The following is a 24364-nucleotide window of genomic DNA, read 5'->3' as shown; positions in this document are numbered from 1 at the left end:
TATGATACTACTGATCCACTGTACCACCTAAATCATTCCCAGATTCCTCAACCAGCCAAAAGCTAGCATAGTGCTTTCTAAGTTAGGGTCAGGATTATCACCCTATTGACATTTCTGTATTTCTTACAATAGCTGCTCTCAAAGTGTTTTAGATTTTAGAGTGTCTCTTTATTTCCCTCTAAATGTAAGTTTGTTTTTAATATCCAAAGCATGATAAAATTCAAAAGCAACAACACATTGTTGAAGAAGAATGGTTGGAATATAAAAGCAGAATTTTTTTCCATTTTTTCCAAAAATGACTGCTCAATAAATTTGAAAATTTCAGAAATTAGTGAAGAAACAGAAAAGCATAAAAACAAAACAGAGCTAGGAGTTTCCATTAGTTTTTGCTAAAAGGCAAACATTCATCAAATTATCTGTCTTTTAAATACTTTTGGAAGCAACATTATTACTACAATTGCCAATTTTTATTACTTACTTTGTGTTAATGTCTACAAATCATATCAGTGCAAAAGGAAGTAGGAAAAAAGCAGATAGAAGATCAGATTAAAATGAGGTCAAAACTCCTTACTGATACAGGTCATAGGTCATGTACTCAGACTGTATTTTTGTGTTACCTAGAACTTTCAAACAAGATTTTCAGAGTGCATATTAAGTGAAGAGCTGCTCTTCTCTAGATTAGCTAAGGGAGCTATGTGTGTTGCCAAAACACAATAAAACAATAAAAGTGTTATTTTTCACAACACGTTATGTTTCATGGTTAGAAATACTTTTTCAAGAGGGACAGGTAGGAAAATGACATCATACATAAATAATTGAAGCAAAAAAAGTAGTGCTTCTAAAACACAGTAGTATATATATTCAATGAGAAATAGATTTGAACTATGCAAATTCAACAGTGATCAACATTTAAAATATTATCTTCTGGCAATTTTCCAGAATTGAACAAATATATGAGGAATGATATTATGACAGCAAAGATATAAATTAATGACATCTTTTTCTTGTGTATTTGTAGACCAAAAAGTAATAGTTTTCTCTTTTCTGTACAAGTTTGAAAATAATTGATTATGAACCTCTATTTTCACTTGTGTTTTATCACTTATTAAATGGATATAGATATAATGATTCTTCTGTGACCACTTCCGTTCTATATACCATATTAACTTCAGTGTGTGATGACTAGTAATGGTTAGTAGAGTGTTAACTTTAAGCAACTGGATAGTTTAACAAGTGAGATTCACAATCTACTCAAATTCTCAAATTCACTTCAATACTTAAATTATTCCAGACCTAAATTATTTATTTCATTTGATGTGGTTTAATTAAAGATATGGAAACTTGAAGGAAGAAAACTCTGTTGATTTTGACTCTGAGGTCCTTATTACAACTCTTCCAAAGCTTGGTATTAAGTATCAATTATCAGCTGCCAAATGTCTCTAGATATAAGCACCAAAAAAATAATAATAATAATAAAGAAAAACCTATTAAATGCAATATACACCTATATGTTTTAACACACACCCGTTAACAAAAACAAACAAATGCTCTTCTCCCCTTCTAATCATGGACTCAGTGCTTTTTACTTTTGTCAACAGCTGATAATGTCTGGGTGTAATTTTATTTTTCAAAAATTTAAAAGGAGGTGACTTTGGGAAATCTGTTCAAGAGTCACTGTTAAGCATTTCCCAGTTTTCCCAGTTGTGGGGCTCCTTCTCCCAAAGATCCCACTGCATCTCCACTATAGCCACACTACATCGTGCCATAATAGTGTGCTCAAATATCTAAAAGGAAAGATAACAGTGGTTAAATCTGAGCACTCTAAAGATGGAGTATGTCTTCTAGCCTCTGCCACTTCTTAACTGTGTGACCATGGGCGACTTACTTAACTACTGTGTACCTCAGTTCTTTTATCAGTAAAATGAAGATTAAAAAATGGGCCTATTCTTAAGGCTGTTGTAAAGACTAAATTTGTTAAGATATATAAAGCACTGAAAATAGTGCCTGACATATAGCAAACTCTCAATAAAAACACATATTGTTGGCCGGGTGTGGTGGCTCACGCCTGTAATCCCAGCACTTTGGGAGGCTGAGGCAGGCAGATCATGAGGTCAAGAGATCAAGACCATCCTGGCCAACATGGTGAAACTCCATCTCTACTAAAAATATAAAAATTAGCTGGGCGTGGTAGCGCATGCCTGTAGTCCCAGCTACTCCAGAGGCTGAGGCAGGAGAATCGCTTGAACCCGGGAGGCGGAGGTTGCAGTGAACCAAGATCGCACCACTGCACTCCAGCCTAGTGACAGAGCGAGACTCCGTCTCAAAAAAAAAAAAAAAAAAGAAAAGAAAAAAAAAGAAAGAAAACAAAGAAAAACAAAAAAACCAGATATTGTTGTTATCCATATTCCCTCTATAATGTCATTGCATAAGTCTAACATAGAGCAGACTCAATAATTTCTTACTTAGGAACAAGTGAATGGATGGATGAAGAATGAATGAGTACACAATCACACAGACCTCCACTGGTGGTGGAGCCAGATGTCAAAAATGAGAAGACAGAATAAGTATGAATCTGAGGGAGAGAAAGAGGATTACCAAGGAGAAAAACAGTGGAAAAGGAGAGAAGAAAATATGGAGAAAATAGATGAGAGTAGCACAAAAGAGGAAAAGGTAAGAAAGAAGAATCAAGAAAAATGGAAACTTTTGGCTAGAGGGAAATATTTTATTCAGTATTCCATCAGGAGTCTTACTTCCAGGCAATTACTTCACATTGGCTGCTGCCATCCGCTTACCAGAAAATTCTAAAAACAAGGCAATGCATCCCGGTTGTAAGTGACCATGATCAGATAGCATCGTCCTTCAACTATACCTAATACTAGCTTACAAAACACACATTAGTGATAACGCTAATTATGTTTAAGGTCATGGATGTTTGGGCTGCCATTTATATTACAGCAAGAAGTCAATGCCAGAACACTGCAGAGCAATTTTTATTTGCAGGAAATGGAATATGACAAGGCTTACAAGTCTGTCATATCCTCATGCTTATAGTGCCTACACAATAAAGGTATGTTATCAAGGTAGCAAGCAAAGCAATATAAAATAGCTTGAACATACAACTCATCAAAGAACTGTACAGAATGGAAAGTATTATTAGTTAATAATGTTTCTTTTTCTGAGACTATTTCACTTTTATAACAAATAATACGAGTGCTAAAAATAACAAAAGTTAACTAAATGGTTTAATAAGAAACTATTAAATGTAAGCTAAATATATAGAAGAATACATATAGACCTATATTTATTATAATTTTAATATTTTATTCTCTATATAGAGGCTAATACTAGTATCAGGTGACAGGATTACATAGCTTCTAAAATAAACCATTCTAACATTTTAATATGCCAAAATAGAGGAACATAAGATTTCCATGAGCAAGAGTTAAAATGAATGAATGTATAATATTATGCCTGTATTTCACAAAGTAATTCGATAAACTGGAACTCAGGTGGCATAAGTGTTTAGAGAATAATATAACATGTAATATATGTTATTATTATGAAGAAAATATTTTCTTTATTTTCTGAAAATTTAATTAAATATTCTTTCTAAATAACTTTTTTGATTTAAAATCATGCCCTAATCATGCATGTAAATCATGAGTAAAATCTAAATATACTGTTGTTGTAATGCTTTAGGTAGCACCCACACTACTTACTCAATTAGGCAATCAATACAACCAACTTGAATTTGATATCATGCCTTATAAATCATTGAATCATAAACTTTAACAATAACAACATTTAGTTAATATAAAATTGAATTAAATTAGTGTCTGCATTAGTTCAAAATGAACTATAACTATATTACCTTATTTTGGTTTGGGAATATAATACTATTTGGATTCAATAAAATCATTGTTAAATTTATTAATTTTGCATGACATAAAAATTTAGAAGTAGAATTTATTAAATATTTATAAAAATTAAGGTTCGGCAGAATAAAGATAATTTTATCACTGACTTTATGCTATAGCGAAATACATTTAAAGTACATTAATTTAGAAATTATAATTATTCAGATATCAGTTATGTTGTAGCTGACCTTTCTCCATATATTAAAGAATTAGGCAAATTAATCTAAATAAGATTACTCTGAGTATGTTTACCAACTTAAAATTTGTATAGCATATAAGAAGTGCATGTATATATTAATAATTCAATCATTAAATTATGATCTTTTTATGGAAACATTTTATTTGCCTAATAGAAATTATGACTTTAAAGAAATAAAACTGCCTCCCTTCTAAAGAATACTGTTTTATGCAAACTTATATTGAAAACATTACATAGTTAGTGAATTTCTGTGGCAAGAAAAGAACTCTTGTGCATTGCTAGTGGAAGTTAAAATTGTCAAAAACTATATGGTAAGCAAAGTATATAAAAAATGGTCTTTAAAAACTTACATTCTTTGACTCAGTAATTTCACTTTAGGAATCTAACCTAATAAAATAGCTAGACTGAGATTTCAAATATTTACTATAGGATTTTTATAGTAGTCAAAAATATACTCAATTTGTATTTATTTCTGTGCAACACTCAGAGACTAGTTGAATAAATTCAGATTCATCTATTTTATTCTACAGCCATTAAAATAAGGAAACTTTCTAAAGATGAAAAAAATGGTAACTAAAAATATGATATGATTGTAATTATGCAAAGACTTTAATAGACAATATACCAGCATGCTGCAGGTAATGGGATAGCACATGACTGCTCGCATTCTATGTTTTACCTTTTCTGCATATTCAAATATTTGCTATCTTAAAAGGTAACATTAGTTTTCAAAGAGTGAATTCATTCAGCAAACATGCAATCATTTTTAAACATCTATATTTATGTTTTTAAAAGTCAGCCCAAGAACTTACTAACTACTCACTCTCTGGAATCACCACCAACTTCCAGCTATGCCAAAGCTTTTCAGCACTGAATGTGCCCATAAGTTAACTCTTTTACTCATCTTTGGGCTGTATTTTACAATTACTATCCTGGTGTACCCACTGTAATGCAGTTTGACTCAAGAGCACATTTATATGGTAGAAAATTTATTAATAAATTTTATAATCCACCATCAGCATTTTCTTCTTATCATACAAAATTATAAGAGTTTCAATAAAATGCCTGTTAAAGCATTTGGCAAGGTCACAACTGGCTATCTAATTGTTAAACATGTGTTTGTGTGTATGTCTATAAGTGCAAGTCAGCATACACGTACAACCTACCTCATGTCCTGTGCATGCTGGAGTTCATTACATTGAAATAAATATAAGAGAGGCTCTTTAATTTTCATACCACATCAAACTTTTAACCACATACCCAATATCTAGGGCATATAATTTCTCTATGCAATTAACAATACAGAATATTTATACCTCAGGTATTTACCTGTAATAATGTTAGAATCCTTTCTCTCCCTATCAGTTGGCAAAACTACTCCCAGTTGACTCTAAGTGGAATGCTAGCCATTTATTTCTCTAGGTCAATGGTTTTTTCATAGTGTAAACCACGAAGTCCTGTGGCTTTTCTGCAAGGTGACTCAGAGGTCACTGTGGCTGGGGTAGCGCATGAGAAGGGAACAAGCAGGCACAACTGCAGGCCTCTCAAACCTAATGCTCCACTCTTATCTATCTTTTAAAATTGCAATTCAGTATAAGATTTTGTCTGTGCTAAAAATGTAGTTTGATAACTAACAGTCCAGATATTTTCATGCCTGTGTCAAGTCAGATCACTAGTAAACTATCCGTATATATAGACTTGATTTCTTTTCTTTAGATCTTCTCGTCGATCTACATAAACAATATAGCATTCTCTCTTTTTTTTTTTGTTATATGAAGAGCCCTATGAATTTTGGTCATATGAGGAGAATTATCATTTTGGAAAATTGCTATTAAGGATACTGATATTAAGGGACCAATTCTCCTTGGTGTTCAGAGCTAGGAAAAAGTTTGTCAATACTGGTAAGCTCATATGTTTCCCTTTTATTATATAATGGCAACTATACAACTTAACGTCTTTCTCTTTATGTCTTGGCTTTTAGGAAGCTCAGATTTATAAGATGTCCTAAAAGCAATTGCTAGCCTCAGTGTACATTTTCTGTTATAACCATATCTTGACTTCGGCTTATTATTATTTCCCAATTTTTGTTCTTCTGAGGTTTGACTATTTTTTTTCTCAATACTTCTTTAGAAGTAGACTAGGTATAAGCAAATGTAAACTAATAAAGGTTTCTTTCTTGATTCTTAACTTTCTCAGTCATGGAGAATATCTGAACCCCTCTTAACCTCTACAATCCTCCAATAAAGAATTGCCTAAACCTGTACCTTATGCAAAAAGACCATATGCTTTCTGTGTTGCTTTTTCTTATTCTCTTAGGGCTTAATGAGGTACTCTGTAGATACCTCATGATGTCAAATTATCATTAATTTGAACTTAACCTGAACTAAGTTGAAAAATTAATATGAACTTGAAGTTTATACATGCAAGCATGGTGAAACCATACTATTCTTCACATAATCCCAAAGTTCTTCTATGATAACAAATCTGTCTGAAGACTGAAAACTTCATTTTCTTTGCCTGCTAGGCAAAAGTAAGCACAATATAATTCTTTACAAATTGGAATGTATTAACAGTTTCAATTCATCACAAACAGCACAGCTCTGTGTGGAAACTTTATTCTATTACACACTTTTCTTCTGTATAAGAAGATACAGAATGTGCCAAGGATATGACACAAACAAAAGTCTGGTCATAATAAAGGCTAAACTCACAATCGGAATCTTTAACTTCACTCAAATAATTTTCAGGCAATTATTAGTATATCTTAGAGTGAGAAGCTTATTGACATTTTCCCAGAAATTGTTGCTAGCAAAACCTTCTCATGAGCCTCATAATAAGTAAGAAGGGAATGGAGATGCCCTGAAGAAAAATGTCTGATATTACATTACTACTCTGCAGTTAAATAAACCAAGAGGTGAAAATATGACAACAGTAGGAACTGACATATTTGCTGTTGCCTAGGTATAGGGACCCAAACTCCACTGCAATATTTAAAACTGACTTCACTCTCTCATTTTCACCATGGCCGGTAATAGCAGCATTAACCAGAGCAAGTGTCATGTCTCCCATCTCTTGAGCATTAAAATTCCACTGGCATTAACGCTTGTGAGCTCCTTTACTAGCTATCTGCACAGGATGTATTTCACTGCTATAACTGTTATAGTATTATGCTCACCTCATAAATATCCATTGACAAGCTGAAGCAAACAACTGCACTTTAGTTTAGACTTTTCAAACACAGCTGATTTATTTATAAATCACTTCTAAAAAAAGGTTACTAAACCTTCATGTTGTGTACGACAGTAAAGAGTGTTTCAAATTTAAAATTGTATACAAAGCATTCACACGCATAGACACAGAGACAAATCAAGAGGTCCAGGAAATCACTGATATAAGGAGAGACTTGAGAACACAATAGCCATTTTGAGTAGAGATTTTCTGTAGCAAATGGAGATACAGAACTGAAGAAAAGGCATGTAGTATCACATCTTTCTCTCTCTGTCTCTGTCTCTGTCTCTCTCTCTCTCTCTCTCTCTCTCTATATATATATATAAAGAATCTGTGCTATCTTTTGCTCTAAATAAAACTGCAAAATTTTGAGCTGAAATATAAATTCCACATACTCTTTTCTAATGGAAGCTCAACCTATAAATGTCCAATTTTACAGTAGAGACCACGCACCATATGGATATTCAGTAGATGTCATGAAGAGAAGTTCTGAGTTTGGCTGAAAAATTTACCTTTAAATGTTTTTTGTTCAGTATCTTTAATCTGTCATGGCACCTGCAAAATTTCAGTGACTCTATACATACGGTTAATATTTATTTTGCAAATACCCGTTTTTAAATATTTGTTGAAATTCAGGCATACAGTTGGCAGTTAATGGTACACCTAAACCACACCTCATAAGATGAAATAGATGCTTCTAAATTATTAATTCCAAGTAAGATACATATCTAGATGTAGATATAGATATCTATAAAAATCTTTGTTGGAAATACCTTCTTTTGTGCTTCCTAATAAGTCAAAATGGGAGGTAGATGCCCCAAAGGTATTAATAAATAGATATAATCAGGACAGAATTCTATATACCTTTTTAGTTGCTTAACATTTATTTTGTGAGGCACATAGTAGATAATGTAGAAATTGTTTTCTGCTTTCTAATCTCAATTAGAATACAGATCATTTCATAGATCTTAAATCAATAGTAAAAAAATTGCTCATAATATAACCTTAAAGCAATAAAAAAACAGAAAGCAATTTATGCATATTGTAGCATTACTGGTGTTAACAAGAAATTGAAAATGATCCAAATGTCCACCAGGAAGAGAAAAGTCGAATAAACTAAGATACAGATAGAAAATGGAATGCTATAAATGATATACATCTGTTAGAAAGAATGAGGAAAATTTCTATACACCATTGTGGAGTGATGAACAGGATTTATGAAGGGGGTTAAAATGAAGGAGCATATAGTATACACACTATAGCATCTTTTATATTACAAAAAAGAAAGATACACTGGCATTAATATATGCTTAATTTTTAAAGGGAAAGAAAAAAATAATTCGTTTGAAAATAAAATTGGTTAGCAACAGGTGAGAGGTACAGAGTAGGCTGAATAAGAATGTAAATGAGATAAATTTCAATATATCTTGTTATATGCTATTAAATACAAACATGTAAATGTTTGACTTTTGAAAAACAGTTACACAATAAAAAGAAATCCCCAAAAATTAAAATAACCTTCACTAAGTGCAAGGTGGAGGCCTGCCAAAAGCATAGAACATGGCAGGAAAGCTGGTGTGGAGAGGTCCTACCACAGTATCTGAGGCTTTCTTTGAGAGCCAAGAAGTAGTCAACTGAAGGCTGGGAGAAAGGCAAGAGGGTAGAGAAATATTTCCTCCTCCAAAGGCACATGGAGCCTTCTCAAAGGGAATAGAAGCAGCCCACTGAAGGTTTGGGACATGGCAAGAGGAAAGAAAAAAAATAGCCCTGAGGGACCCAGAGCCTTCCCCAACCACAAGGTGGCAGCCTGCTGAAACCTGGAAGCAGAACTGAGAAGTATCCCACCAAAACTCATGGGGCCCTCTCAGATTGCAAGTCATTGGCCAGTCCAAGTCTGCAGGCAGAAAATCAGTTTGAAAGTGGGTCTCCCAAGGTACAGAAAGTTTGGCCAGTTAAGGGGACTGTGGCAGTTAGAGACAAAAGAGACCTCCGCTGCAACTTTACAAGCTTGCTGATGAACTGTAATGGAAAAAGCAAGAGAGATAGAGATAACTCTCTACTGAAGGCAAATCCTTAATCCTATCCTCAAATTCATGAAAGCTACTAGTGAACTAAAAATAAGTAAGAGTAAAACTTAACTACAGATTAGCAACAGGACAAAGGAAGTGGTATGTGCTTTTCTAAGGGTAAATGTTATCCAGACGAGTCTCTTTTTTAATTCCCAATATCTAGTATAAAATTACAAATTATGGTACACACAAAGAAGCATAAAAGTATGACTCATAATCAATGAAAACACAGATAATATAGGCAAATCTACATGTGGTTTAGATGTTGCAGTTAATAGACATGGACTTGAAATAGCTATGATAAAAATAATAAAAGATCTGGCAAAAAAGGCAGGTAACATGCATAAAGATACTGGGAACATCAGAAGAGATGGAAACTATAAATAAGAAACTGTAATAATAGGATACCAAAACTAAAGAGAAAATATACAATATCCGAAATAAAAAATGTATGTGATTGGTGTTAAAGTAGAACGGACACAGCAGAAGAAACACTCACTGAATTTGAAGGTAGGAGAATAGACATTGTTCAAATTAAAAAATAAAGAAGAAAATAACTAAGGAGAATCTGAGCCCTATGAGACAATATCCAATGGTTTGTCATATAAGTAATAAGTGTCCCATAAGGAGAGGACAAAAAATGGGGCTAAAAAACTACTTGAAAAATAAATGCTCAGAACTTCCTAGAATTGATAGAAGACACAAACTTATAGATCAAAGAAACTCAGTTAACCATGAGAAGGATAAATACATAGAAACCCAGGGAATATAGAGTTAAACTTCTGAAAACCAAGAATGTCATGAAAGCATAACTCTTTCCCCTTACCCTGCCCCACAATGAGATATAAAGAGGGAATGGTGATAAGCATGACAGTTGACTTTTTATTAAAAAACAATGAAGGACACGAGGCTATGGAACACTCTAAAATAGTAAATGGGGAAAAATATCAATTAAGATGTCTCCATTCAGAGAAAATACCCTTTAAAACTAAAGACATTCTCAGACAAACAAAATCTGAGATCATTTATCCACAATAGCTTTTAACAAATGCGAAAAGTTCTTGAGACAGAAGAAAAAAGACACTGGGGATGGAAGCTCAGGTTTGCAGGAAGAAATAGAGAAACAGAATAGTAAATATGTGACTAAATACACAAGTAATATAAATAAAGAAAATAAATTTTTATGACACTATTACTTAAAGGAATAAATAATAACATTGAATTCATAACATATGTAGTAGTAGAAAACATGACAAGAGCATAAGGAACAGACAGAAAAAAATGGAAATTATACCACTGCAATGTTTGCATATTGTTCTTGAACTACTTTAATATTATTTGATGTTATACTGAAAGTTAAAGTATATTGTTATTTCCTGAGCAACCAATGAAAAACAAGATAGAGAAATGGCTAAAAAGATAACAGAGGAGATAGAACATAGAAGAAAAAAAATTGTTAATCTAAAAGAGGAAGAAAGGAACAGAAGAAAAAAGAATGGATACGGCAAATAGAAATCAAATACAGTAAACTTAAGAACTGGAACAAATAAACTGGACAAAAGACCACATACAGAAAATAAATATTTCAAGTGACTTAACGCAGTATTTTGCCTGTATAGCAACATTAGAATATGAATGAAGGATAAATGGAGAAGCAAAGAAATGTTTCACTTAATTCACCAGTCTTAATTTTACTATTTGTTATTAATTCATAGTTATATAATGTGATGGTTAATACTGAATGTCAACTTGATTGGATTGAAGGATGCAAAGTATTGTTCCTGGGTGTGTCTTCAAAGGTGTTGCCAAAGGAGATTAACATTTGAGTCAGTGGACTTGGAAAGACAGACCTACTCTCAATCCGGGTTGTCACCATCTAATCAGCTACCAGCATGGTCAGAGTAGAAACAGGTAGAAGGACATGGAAAGACTAGTCTGGCTTAGTCTTCTGGCCTATATCTTTCTCCCATGCTGGATACTTCCTGCCCTCGAACATCAGACTCCGAGTTCTTCAGCTTTTGGACTCTTGGACCTTTGACCACAGACTAAGGCTGCACTGTCAGCTTCCCCACTTTTGAGGTTTTGGGACTTGGGCTGGCTTCTTTGCTCCTCAGTTTGCAGATGGCCTATTGTGGGACCTCACCTTGTGATCGTGTGAGTCAATACTCCTTAATAAACTCTCTTTTATATATACATCTATCCTATTAGTTCTGTCCCTCTAGAGAATCCTAATACATATTATATATATATATAAAAAATGATAGGGCAGATAAGTAATTACATTAATATTGTTAAGACTAAGATTTTTCATGTTGGAGAAAACAGATGTAAATATAAATTCAAAAATATTCAGTAAAATCCTTTAATGCTAAGTGGGAATTATAAATATACTATTAACTCACCATTTTTTTCCCAAAACTACTGAATTTCCTAGCTCTGCCTGCTAGAAAAGCCTAAAAGCAATGACAGTAAAAATTAGCACCCCTAGTACTCAAAATGTTTTCTCTAAATATCATTATCTACTAAAAACAAATCTAGGACTCCTTGGAGTTGAATCATTGATTCCAGTTTTGGAACAGAAAATGCAAAAGATGCATCTGGGACATATTATGCCAAAATGAAAGAAATTAATCAAAGACTAATGGCTTCTTGTCAAAAACATACAGCAATCAATATGATGGATCAGGCTTTTACTACCTGCCTCCTCTGATCAATCTTGGTATCATTAAACATGTAACATCTTATGTGATGCAATGTAAAGTACATAGCACCACCTATGAATAATCTATGCCAAAATTAAAAGGCAAATCTGAATCAGAGTAAGAGGGCACAGAATATCAGTATATACGTGTGTTGGGGATGAGTGCTGGAGAAGTTGCAATTTTATAAAAAGTACATAGGTAGTAGAGAAACCAGCAAGGGCAAAGGCTGTGGGGAAAACATACTCGTCATATCTGTGGAAAAGGCAGACAGATAATGTGGCAGGAACACAGTGAGCAATGCAGAAAGTAGAAGATGTGGTCAAACAGAAGGCAGAGATCTTACTATACAAAGCCTGGTAGCAGTCACTTATAAATCTTTTTCTAAAGTACATTACTAATTATACAAAATTAACATCTGGATCCATTCTCATCTCTTTTACTGCAGATGGAGTTAAGATAAGTGACTTATATTTCAAATTCTTAAGATTCACATGTACAACACAAAACAAGCAAAAAATACCCATCAGACAATATCAGACTAAAGAATCCAAACTACAATCTTCATGTCAAATAATGGCTAATTGCAAACAAAATCTATATTTGAATCATGCATTTAGAAAAAAATCCAAATGAAAGGCATATTACATCACTATCAGGTGGGAAACAGTATAAATTAGTTTGCTTAGAGTGGAAGAATGCTAGCATGAAAATAGTAATTTTTTGCTACAGTATTTCTAGACTTAAAATTTTTTAACCTCACTTGTTAACACCACATAGCAAAAAGTTTACATGCAATTCATATATTTCTTCTTAGAAAATTAGGCATTAAGAAAATTCATTTGCATTATCAAGTTGCTTTTGGCACATTTAAAGAGAAATTCTGAATGTTTATATATCAACATTGAAAAACATTTATTGAGATTTTCCTAATGTATATGGCTCTAGTGATACAATGATTTATTCCTAGCTAAGTTAGGTTTCTAAGAATTAAATCCTCACTTTTAGGACTCTAAAACAATGTATACTGTCCTAGTCAAAAAATTAATAACTAAAAGCCTCCACTGGATTCATATAGATTTTCATTAGCTGTCTCTACTTAAAAATGTCCATAGCTCTTTGGGTCATTTTGCCAAACAGCTAAATTCCTATACAATTTGAGACTAACTGATTTAGCATAAATATTATAAAACTTCACTTTAAGTTTCTGAATTGATGTTTTATGGATAAGACTTTGTAGAAATGTATACTTTGAAGCTTTATTTTGAAGGGCAATTATGGATTACTTTCTGAAAGCTTACGAATAAAAATTTTTTATGAAAAATATGCCTAAATCTTTAACTGGAAACTTAGTTACTGTGATGTTGTGTTTTTGTTTGTTTGTTGGTTGGTTGGTTTGTTTTTCACCACAGCAAGTGTTTGGTGAACACATTCCACATATTTAGATCTAATGGAAGAGGTGTGTATATATATTCAATTTTTGGACAATCGATTTATGCCTTAGGTATTTTTATTATATTTGAGAAAAACAATTTTAAACAATCACTGAGGTCATTTATTACATCTAGTAATAAGATGTAATAAATCCCAAATCACTATTTAATTTTGAATATTTGTTACAGATGTATGATATAAAATGATGTATATGTTTTTATAACATATACGGATTAAAACTCTGCACACTATACTTCCACATTCTAAACTGCTAGAGCAGGAGACAAATGACTTTTCTTGCTAAACTTATACCACGGAGAGCAAAACCTCTAGCAAACTTGAAATTCTATAGGCTAAAATTAGGCTCATAACAGCATGAAATCCCTACTTCTATGTGCAGATGCAAGTCTAAACAAGCCTTTCATTCATAGCCACAGGGATTTATATTGTAAACACAGATGCCACTGTGACCCAGATGTCATTCCACTGATCAATGAATATACAATGGCATTTAATGGTGATTCCTTGCTCACAGTTTGTAAAGAAACTAAACACACATCAATTTTGTCCTTAATGAATGCAGGCATTCCTAGTCTAAAAAACTTATGTTAACTAACATGAGTAAGTCTTTAAAAAAGTTATGGAAATATTAAACCATCTCTAGAGATATAATTAATCCCTAAAATGAAAAATGTAAGCTTTCAAAGGTTAAACATTTAACACATACAAGCATATAGATACATTCAAATAAGTAGAGACATAATTATTATGGTGTTTCAAAATACTAATTGACTAAAAACTAATATGTATTAAGTTACCTTTATGTAAAAAGAACAGTTTGCTTCTTGATCCAGAGAACTAAAGAATGCTGAAGACATACATGTAATAACATAAATCCAAGAACATGAAACTGAAATTTAGGTCTACCTACAAGTCAAATATTGGGTCCAGAGCTCGTGTAGATACATAGATAACACAGATATATAGAGACAGAGATACAAATACAAGGTTAGCTGCAAAAAATTATATTCTAAGCCAAAATGGCTTTCTAAAACAAAAAGAATATAATTAATGTATTATCTTAGATAAATCAAATAATATAATTAGACTTTGGATAACAGCAAAGTTGATTCAGTGTTAACACTTCTAATATTTTTTAACAAACAAATCTAATTTGTTTAACATCCATCTTCTTTCCTAGACTGTAAGCTCCATGTTTCTTTTTAAGCACATGTTAAGACTTTAACAAGTGCTTAAAACAGTGCTCATCCTATAGGATGAGTGCTTAAAAATATTAGCTGAATGAATGATCACTACTGGGCTTGAAATATTAAATTTGATCTAGGTAGTCAATACCTATCTAAAGCATATAATTGATATTGCTTCTGTATGAATATTGAAAGTTTCAATGCAATAACACAATGACTAGCAAGCCATAAAACAAAATACAATGGTCGACTTGTCTAAAAATACAAACACAAAACTATAAAATGATATTTCAGTTTTTGCTAACTGACTTGTAAGGAAACAATAGTGGTAAACATTCCACAGGCAAAAGTCTTCCTGGCTTATTTAGTCACATGAATATTCAAGTAGGCCTAGATGTTCTGCTTCCTGTATGTGTGGCCCATTAATTAATAGGGAAGTGGCTGAACTACAGGATGCAAGTGTTCTAAACCAGGAAACAAGTAGGCATCGGAGAGGAGCTGACCTTGGTGTCAGTTCCAAGGAGAAAGCAGATGGTAGGAAGTGGGGTCTGCTTCATGCTGAAGCTACCAAGAGACAGAAAAGATGGGGATGAAATATATATTCTAAGGCCATTGTGAGTCTTAGATCGAAATACAACACACAATTTGACAAGCAAAAGTGTTCATTAACACATGTACACATATAATGAAGTAGTGAAAGTGTTTAAATCAGTGCACAGTTAACTGACTTCATAGGTATTTATTTTCCTTTATGCCTCTGTTATTCCCTGTCAAATAAATAAATATTTGTAGAATAAGCATGGTTTTTCTTCACACAAGTGGCAGAGCACATGCACTGTCTCTATCTGTGTTGATACAACTCCAGACACCAAGTTATGCATCAGGGAGGAATCCTTCTGTATTTATGGATTATTAACATTATTAAATTTGGAAAAGAAAGCACAATTCATGAAGATTTCCAAAAACACACACATATATTGTTTTAATTGTAGATTTGGGGAGTACATGTGCAGGTTCCTTATATGGGTGTATTGCATAATGCTGGGGTTTGGGCTTCCAGTGAACCCATCACCAAATAGTGCACATAGTAGCCAACAGGTAGTTTTTCCAACATTTTCCCTCCTCTCTGCCTCTCTTCTTTTGGAGTCCTCAGTGTCTATTATTTCTATCTTTATGTCCATGCCCAAATACATATTTTTTTAAATGCTCTCAAAATTGATAGCATTTGCTGACAAGTGTAAAGGTTTAAATACTGGGTACTTCATCAACAAGTAAAGATTTGGAATTTTTAAAAGGTTAAAAACATTCTTTAAAATAACGAAAAAGGCCAAGTGCAAAGTGACTCAAGCCTGTAATTCCAGAACTTTGGGAGGCCTAGGCAGGAGGACTGCTTGAAACCAGAAGTTTGAGGCTGCAGTGAGCTATGATTACACCACTGCACTACAGCCTGGGTGATAGAGCAAAACCCTGTGTCTAAAATAAATAAATAAATAGAAATGAAACATAACTGGATAAACCAATTTCAATTACTATAGCACTTTTAAAGTTAATGAAAAAGTTCTTAATCTATAATGCATTATCAGAGTTGTTCTTCTTTTGGCAAGAGATTATTATAAAAATTAGTAACTCCATGGCAGGACTAGAACACAGACATTTTTTAGCATTAGGAACACGAAAGTACAGAAAACTGCAACTACAAAAAATCTAGTGTTCACAAAGCTCACTTCCTTTAAATTTAATCTCTGCTATAGTTTTTAGTGAAACAACTAAAATTCTATTTCAAAATATTTTCACTTGAAAATACATCTTTGTTGACTGAAACAAACAAAAAAGGTCCTAGTGTTCATGTATCAGTACAATGCCATAATAAAAATTGTGCTGAACTGTCATACTCTCACCTAACATCCTATCATTACAGATAGAAAAGCTATATGAGATGACAATGTAACATTTTGTTTGAATGGCATCCCTGAGAAAAATCCAGCTGCAGCAGCACATTTTTAAGATTTAAATGTGAAAGATTGATCATTCTAAATATGTATCATTGTATCTTTTCATCAAAGTCAACACCAATCTTTTGAACTTAGAGAAGGCTGAATGAATAAAATATTCTTGTGCTGGCAAAACCCAAACCTGGACAACTGTATCAGCATTTTTATTTAGTTTCTTCTGACAACATCAATGCACCTTGCAAAAAGCAAGCCAGCTGTTCATTCTATTTGGTGCTATTAAAAGTCTGTTTTACAGACTTAAATTATAGTCACTCTTTCCTTTTTTATTTTTTTAATGATGATGGCATTAAAGCCTTAGATAATAAAAAAAATTTATGCAGGTTTCTTGGGCACTTCTATTTTTAAATATCTAATTTAACATATGTTTAAAACAGAGCATACAGAAATAAGAAAAAGCAAATTTGAATTCCAGGCACAAATATTGGTTAAAATGCTAACACCATGTAAATGTATTACTTTATAGTAACCTTCAATCGGGAAGGTTATTGAGACTCAAAATTAACAAAAACATAATCTCTTTGCTATAATAATACTAATTTTCAGGACCTACATTTTCCACAGTTGATTTGACATTGTTCAGGTTCTACAAAATTTATTTCCAGTTTTTAAAAGATTATATCAAGAGAGTCATTCTCTTTGTATGACTAGGGTCACATCTTATTGAGTGACATTAAAAATAACACCTTTACAAATCAGCCAGTGAATAAATTAATTAGCAGTAACCACTGAGTACTATCAGTGTAACAATGTTCATCTATCTGCTTAATTGCATTATCACAGAGGTGGTGTCTATGAACAAGGTAAGTTTTAAGCAACTGAAGTCTGACAAAGAAAATATTAACGTCATTCAGCTGTTCTTCAGACATGAAGAATTTTTAAAGCATTTTTCTTTGGTTGCTTTTCACATTTATGAGAAAAAGACGAATTATACCTAACAAAGTGGACTCAGAAAATATCTACCATCAATGAGTGTATCCTTAAACAATGACTTCAATGTCGTATGTGCTTTACCTTGGAATAATTGTACATCAAAATTGATATTCAAAATAATAGCTATGGAAAACTTTCTAGATAATTAAGTTTCTGCTGAATTAATTAAGTGATTAGTTTATGTTCAATAAATCAATAAATACTTTTAAATAAGAATATGTATCCAATATCTTTAAGAATTAACACCCTATATTTGGTTCACATGTTCTTGTGTATGTTTCTGAAGGAATTTAGTTAACCATGATATTCAATTTACCAAAACATAGCAATCCCAACCATTTCTATAAAAAAGTTTGTTATACCATGTTATTGATGAGATAGGAATGTGCCTATGTTGATGTCAGAAGGCTCTAGCTCTAATCCTACCATTTCACAAACTACAGGTCAAAGTTTCCATCTAGCAGGTTGTGTTAGCTTACATGGGTGGGATGAGGAGGAAGATGATTGCCATATCAAAGCAAATAAAGAAATCTGATTTTAAGCTTAGAAAGAAACATGAAAATGTAAAAGGATTTGTAAAGACTTGCATATTAAAGTAACGATTATTAAAGATACATATTTCATCAAATATGGAAACAGTTGAACATATCACATCTGTAGGTATTTTTAAATAAACTAAGAAGTCCAACTACATTTCTTATATAGGAAATCTGCTGTGAAGTTACTCTAACTTATTATCTAAGTCTTTTCTCTTTGTATTCCTATGCCAAGCAAAAATGCCTGAGCTGGGAATGCATAGTAACTGTACAGGTATCTGCATTTTCGTGTTGATTACAGCCTTATTCACAGTAGCCAAGATATGGAAACAATGTAAGTATCCATCAGCAGATAAATGGATAAAGAAATTGTGGCATATATATATATGTGTGTGTGTATATATGTGTATATATGCACATATGTATATATGTGTATATATGTGTATATATGCACATATGTATGTATATATGTGTATATATACATATGTGTATATATGTATATATGTGTATATATACATGTGTATATATGTGTATATGTGTACATATGTGTATATATGTGTATATGTGTACATATGTGTATATATGTGTATATGTGTATATATGTGTATATATATACATATGTGTATATATATACATGTGTGTATATATGTGTGTGTGTATATATGTGTGTGTGTGTATGTATATATATGAATATTATTCAGCCTTAAAAAAAGGAGGTACTGGCATTTACGACAACAGATGAATCTAAAGGACACTGTGGTAAGCGAACAAAAACAGACGTACAAAAAGTACTGTACTATTTATTTCACTTAAATGCAAAATCTAAACAACAAAAAAGAGTTACAAAAATACTGTATCATATATTGGAAATTAGCAAAGAGAGAAGATTTTAGGAGCTCTTACCACACACACACACACACACACACACATACACATGCACTCACCTGTGCACAGTAACTATGGAAGGTGATGGACATGTTGATCTGTTTTGCTGTATTAATCATTTCATTATGTACAGTTGTTCCTCAGTATCCACAGGGGATTGGTTCCAAGACCCACCTGGCAGATATCAAAATCTGCAGATGCTCAAGTCCCTGATATAAAATTTGCATATAACCTACCTACATATTCCTGTATACTTTAAATAATCTCTAGATCACTTATAGTGTCTAATACAATGTAAATACTATGCAAATACTTTATACTATATTTTAGAAATTTGTATTATTTTTATCGTTATAGTATTATTTGGTTGATTGAATCTGAGAATGTGGAACCCACAGATAAGGACTGTCTGTATGTGTATATTAAAACATTATGTTGTATACCTTAAATATATGCAATAAAGTACAATTTTAAAAATGCATATGACCTGTTTACAGATACAAAAAAGTAGAAGCTGAAAAGAACTGCCATTATCATACTTCGCACCTATTAGGATGGCTACTATTCAAAAGAACAAGAAACAAATAAAGAAAATAACAAGTGTTGGCAGGAGTGTGGAAAGATTGAAATCCTCATGCATTGCTGGTGGAAATGTAAAATGGTGTAGCCATTGTGGAACACAGAATGGTAGTTCCTCAAAAAATTAAAGATAGAATTACTACATGATCCAGTAATCCCACTTCTGTGTATACACCTAAAAGAGCTCAAAGCAGGGACTCAAACAGATATTTGTACACCCATATTCATAGAAGCATTACTCATAACTGCCAAAAAGTAGAAACAATTCAAGTGTCTCTCCATGGACTAATAGATAAAATGTTTCATATACATACAATGAAGTATTATTCAGTCTGAAAAAGAAATGAAATTTACATACATGTTACAACATGAATGAACCATAAGGCACTATGGCAGGTGAAATAAGCCAGACACAAAAGGACAAATATTGTATGATCCCACTTATATGTGTTGCCTAAAACATTCAAATTCATAGAGACAGAATAAAATAGTGGTTACTAGGAATTAGGAGAAGGACAGCATTGGGAATTATTGTTTAATGGGTAGGGAGTTTCAGTCTGGGATAATGAAAAAGAGAGATGGATAGTGGTGACAGATGCACAGCAGTGTGAATATATTTAATGCTACTGAATCATATATTTAAAAATTATTCAAATGGTAAGTCTTATACATATTTTACCACAGTAAAAATATTGTCATTATTTATAGCATTTTAAAAATCAACTGAAAAATTATCATAATTCATAAAATGGAGTAATAAGGTATATTCCAGATATATACAAATTTTAAAAAATCTATATGCCAGTAATAAGTTAAGAATAATATGAAAGATTTGTGTTTAAATAAAAAACATTTACTAAATTCTTTTAAAAGTTATGAGAATCTTTTTTATAAATTACTAATGCATGGTTATCTATAAATATAGTTATTATAATTATCATGTGGTCAATTCATTTTAATCTAACAAAACTAATTAGGGCATGTACAAAGAAATTAGTGCTTTATATATACATATATTTGCAAGGCATAAAGCCAAGAAAATACCTGACATTTCAAAACTCAAGTGTAACTCAAAATTATATTTTAGAAACATCATTATCCTAATCCCAAGAGAATGGTTAACAGAGTCCAACAAAATCTTAGCTCTATGTAATAATTGGAGAAGAAGTAATTCAGGGTACAATTATCCTAATAATATAGAGTGCAGGGCAAAAGAATTGCTGTTTTCTCACCAGCCCTCTTCTCTCAGTCGTTTAAGTTGGCCATAATACGGGTCTCCCTGTCTATTGCCTACAATTTCTGGTGGAAATAGATGACCACTACTGGGCTCACAGACTTGGCCATAAAAAATAAAATAAAATAAAATAAATTTTAAAAAGGCGTGTTGGGAGGGCAGGCGCAGTGGCTCACCCCTGTAATCCCAGCACTTTGGGAGGACGAGGCGGGTGAATCACTAGGTCAGGAGTTCAAGACCAGCCTGGCCAAGATGACAAAACCCCATCTCTACTAAAAATATAAAAATTAGCCGGGCGTGGTGGCAGATGCCTGTAATCCCAGCTACTCTGGAGGCTGAGGCAGAGAATTGCTTGAACCTGGGAAGTGGAGGTTGCAGTGAGCCAAAATTGCACCACTGCACTCCAGGCTGGGCAACAGAGCGAGACTCAGTATCAACAACAACAACAAAAAAGTAAATATTCTGAGTGTTGTCAGTGAAAGAGGAGAAAGAATAAAGTTGTGGCTAGCTGTTCTTAATGTTGCTGCAAGGACAAGATTCTCAGCTGAGATAGGCCCCTAGGCATTTTACATTATGGCATCTTTTCCCCTACAGCTAACAGAACAATACTGTTATGATTCTGAAGACCTTTCCAAACTGATATATATGTAAATATACAAAAAAAAGTAAAGCAGGGAAACCAGTTACAAACATCTTTTAAAGTATAATTTGAACTATAACCTTCTAAGTTCCACATGTATATAAATAGCAATAATAAAAATGACTAACCATCATACAATGTAGTTCTTTTTTTTTTTTTTTTTTTTTTTCAATGGAAGACTAGAGTTTTATTATTACTCAAATCAGCCTCCCTGAAAATTCAGAGGCAAGAGTTTTTTAAAGATAGTTTGGCTAGCAGGGAGCTAGGGAATGGGGAATGCTGATTTGTTGGGTCAGGGATGAAATCATAAGGGGTTGAAGTTGTCCTCTTGCTCTGAGTCAGTCCTGGGTGAGGGCCTTAAGACCACATGGGCCAGTTTACCCATCTGGGTGGTTCCAGCTGATGTATCAGAATGCACGGTCTGAAAAATATCTTTTTTTTTTTTTTTTTCTTTTTTATTGATCATTCTTGGGTGTTTCTCGCAGAGGGGGATTTGGCAGGGTCACAGGACAGTAGTGGAGGGAAGGTCAGCAGATAAACAAGTGAACAAAGTTCTCTGGTTTTCCTAGGCAGAGGACCCTGCGGCCTTCCGCAGTGTTTGTGTCCCTGGGTACTTGAGATTAGGGAGTGGTGATGACTCTTAACGAACATGCTGCCTTCAAGCATCTGTTTAACAAAGCACATCTTGCACCGCCCTTAATCCATTCAACCCTGAGTGGATACAGCACATGTTTCAGAGAGCACAGGGTTGGGGGTAAGGTCACAGATCAACAGGATCCCAAGGCAGAAGAATTTTTCTTAGTACAGAACAAAATGAAAAGTCTCCCATGTCTACCTCTTTCTACACAGACACGGCAACATCCGATTTCTCAATCTTTTCCCCACCTTTCCCCCCTTTCTATTCCACAAAACCGCCATTGTCTTCATGGCCCGTTCTCAATGAGCTGTTGAGTACACCTCCCAGATGGGGTGGTGGCCGGGCAGAGGAGCTCCTCACTTCCCAGTAGGGGCAGCCGGGCAGAAGCACCCCTCACCTCCCGGACGGGGCGGCTGGCCCGGTGGGGGGCTGACCCCCCACCTCCCTCCCGGACAGGGCGGCTGGCCAGGCAGAGGGGCTCCTCACTTCCCAGTAGGGGCGGCCGGGCAGAGGCACCCCTCACCTCCCGGACAGGGCGGCTGGCCGGGCGGGGGGCTGATCCCCCCACCTCCCTCCCGGACGGGGCGGCTGGCCAGGCGGGGGGCTGACCCCCCCACCTCCCTCCCGGATGGGGCGGCTGGCCGGGCGGGGGGCTGACCCCCCCACCTCCCTCCCGGATGGGGCGGCTGGACAGGCAGGGGGCTGACCCCCCCACCTCCCTCCCGGACGGGGCGGCTGGCCGGGCAAGGGGCTGACCCCCCCACCTCCCTCCCGGACGGGGCGGCTGGCCGGGCAAGGGGCTGACCCCCCCACCTCCCTCCCGGACGGGGCGGCTGGCCGGGCAGGGGGCTGACCCCCCCACCTCCCTCCCGGACGGGGCGGCTGGCCGGGCGGGGGGCTGACCCCCCCACCTCCCTCCCAGACAGAGCGGCTGGCCGGGCAGAGGGGCTCCTCACTTCCCAGTAGGGACGGCCGGGCAGAGGCGCCCCCCACCTCCTGGACAGGGCGGCTGGCCGGGCGGGGGGCTGATCCCCCCACCTCCCTCCCGGACAGGGCGGCTGGCCAGGCGGGGGGCTGATCCCCCCACCTCCCTCCCGGACGGGGCGGCTGGCCGGGCGGGGGGCTGACCCCCCCACCTCCCTCCCGGATGGGGCGGCTGGCCGGGCGGGGGACTGACCCCCCCACCTCCCTCCCGGACGGGGCGGCTGGCCGGGCAGAGGGGCTCCTCACTTCCCAGTAGGGGCGGCCGGGCAGAGGCACCCCTCGCCTCCCGGACGGGGCGGCTGGCCAGGCAGGGGGCTGACCCCCCCACCTCCCTCCCGGACGAGGCGGCTGGCCGGGCAGAGGGGCTCCTCACTTCCCGGTAGGGGCGGCCGGGCAGAGGTGCCCCTCACCTCCCGGATGGGGCGGCTGGCTGGGCGGGGGGCTGACCCCCCCACCTCCCTCCCGGACGAGGAGGGAGGACGCTCCTCACTTCTCAGACGGGGTGGCTGCCGGGCGGAGGGGCTCCTCACTTCTCAGACGGGGCGGTTGCCAGGCAGAGGGTCTCCTCACTTCTCAGACAGGGCGGCCGGGCAGAGACGCTCCTCACATCCCGGACGGGGCGGCAGGGCAGAGGTGCTCCCCACATCTCAGACGATGGGCGGCCGGGCAGAGACGCTCCTCACTTCCCAGATGTGATGGCGGCCGGGAAGAGGCGCTCCTCACTTCCTAGATGGGATGGCGGCCGGGCAGAGACGCTCCTCACTTTCCAGACTGGGCAGCCAGGCAGAGGGGCTCCTCACATCCCAGACGATGGGCGGTCAGGCGGAGACGCTCCTCACTTCCCAGACGGGGTGGCTGCCAGGCAGAGGCTGCAATCTCGGCACTTAGGGAGGCCAAGGCAGGCGGCTGGGAGGTGGTTGTAGCAAGCCGAGATCACGCCACTGCACTCCAGCCTGGGCGCCATTGAGCACTGAGTTAACGAGACTCCGTCTGCAATCCCGGCACCTCGGGAGGCCGAGGCTGGCGGATCACTCGCGATTAGGAGCTGGAGACCAGCCCAGCCGACACATCGAAACCCCGTCTCCACCAAAAAAATACGAAAACCAGTCAGGCGTGGCGGCGCGCGCCTGCAATAGCAAGCACTCGGCAGGCTGAGGCAGGAGAATCGGGCAG

General features: G+C 36.1%; 1 protein-coding gene across 1 annotated transcript in view; it reads right to left on the bottom strand.

Moving 5' to 3' along the window:
* The window catches only part of ANTXR2 (ANTXR cell adhesion molecule 2), a 161121-nt gene that overhangs the window by 2626 nt on the left and 134131 nt on the right, over positions 1 to 24364 (bottom strand). The gene's annotated exons all lie outside the window — the stretch shown is intronic.

Source organism: Pan paniscus, chromosome 3 (assembly GCF_029289425.2).
Source record: "Pan paniscus chromosome 3, NHGRI_mPanPan1-v2.0_pri, whole genome shotgun sequence".
NCBI classification, from domain to species: domain Eukaryota; kingdom Metazoa; phylum Chordata; class Mammalia; order Primates; family Hominidae; genus Pan; species Pan paniscus.
This window is presented reverse-complemented; position numbering and strand designations above follow the sequence as displayed.